Source organism: Schistocerca serialis, chromosome 1 (assembly GCF_023864345.2).
Source record: "Schistocerca serialis cubense isolate TAMUIC-IGC-003099 chromosome 1, iqSchSeri2.2, whole genome shotgun sequence".
Taxonomy (NCBI): domain Eukaryota; kingdom Metazoa; phylum Arthropoda; class Insecta; order Orthoptera; family Acrididae; genus Schistocerca; species Schistocerca serialis.
The window spans coordinates 746,125,717-746,127,056 of record NC_064638.1 but is presented as its reverse complement, the minus strand read 5'-3'; the positions used below and the strand labels follow the sequence as shown (position 1 = coordinate 746,127,056).

The 1,340-nt window shown below is 37.4% G+C and overlaps 1 non-coding gene across 1 annotated transcript; it reads left to right on the top strand.

The window, feature by feature from the left end:
• Positions 1–362: 362 nt before the first annotated feature.
• Trnag-ucc (transfer RNA glycine (anticodon UCC)) lies at positions 363–434 on the top strand. Its single transcript has one exon. It is a non-coding gene; the product is annotated as a tRNA-Gly (tRNA).
• The last annotated feature ends 906 nt before the right edge of the window (positions 435–1,340 follow it).

Below are 1,340 nucleotides of genomic sequence, written 5' to 3'. Positions count from 1 at the left end.
TTTATTAAGCAATCAGTAAAAAAACGAAACTGAAACATAACAGTAAAAGCGAAAATGGTAAACTGCTCTCTGGCGACTTGTGACGTCATTGTCAAAGCCGACGGGTTGTATCCCCTGCTACACTAGACCCAAATTTCGTTAAGAACGCACGAACTTAATTTAAAAGTAAGTCGCGACACCAGTTAAACTGATCACGAATCAAACATTGATTGCATATTGTATTACTTAGTATCAATGTTAGGATTATGATAAAAACGTACATTGATACTTTCGAAAATGGAATATAAGTACTAACATTGCTCATAGAAATATGCACTGTTGTCTTGAAAATAAAGAGAAATCATGGCAACACAGCATATCGGGCGATGGTGGTGTAATGGTCAGCATAGTTGCCTTCCAAGCAGTTGATCCGGGTTCGATTCCCGGCCATCGCATTAATTTTTATTTTCCGATCTGTATTCTATTAAACATTCTGCAGCAGGGGTGATACTTATAATATTACTAGAGTTAGAATTAAAAGCATTAAAATTAAATGTGCCAGTTATAAAATCTTACTTTTGACTGAAACTGGAGAGAATCATTTTTGTTGCTTTCAATACAGCCATAAAAAAGGAAAAATAAAGGCTCATAAAAGGAAATGTTTGTCAAACTAAGGAAAGAGAAAAATCATTGATACAATTATTTTATTATTCATTTTACTATCGTTCACTAAAGAGTTACTGTGAAGCATCGGTAAGGCCGTGAGTAGGTCGCAGAACTCTATACGCAACCAGAACTCTTTAGAGATGAGAAAGAAGAAAAATAAAAGATAAAAACAATAAGTAAAAGTTTCAAATCAAAACATGCAAAACGGTCGCACAGGAGGTAATTAAAAAAATTAAAATGAAAATCATGCGAACCTGTCATAAAGCAGTTTATCCTGGTTCAGTTCTCGGCCTTCGTCTATTTAATGCTTAGTAATAGGAACATTACTTGTAATTTTACCGGCATTAAAACTAACAGTTACTGTTCTGAGAACTGGATTCGTCAACAGAGAGAAAATTGCACGCATTACTTCTCCCAGAATATATGGATCTGAAAGTCTGCGCATTAAGAGACATACGCAATGAAAAGCTAAAGAAACTGGCACACCTACCTAATATCGTGTAGGGCCTCCTCGAACACGCAGAAGTGCCACAACACGACGTGGCATCGACACGACTAATGTCTGAAGTAGTGCTGGAAGGAACTGACACCATGAATCCTGCAGAGCTGTCCACAAGTCCGGAAGAGTACGAGAGGGCGGAGATCTCTTCTGAACAGCACGTTGCAAGGAACCCCAGATATGCTCATTAATGTTC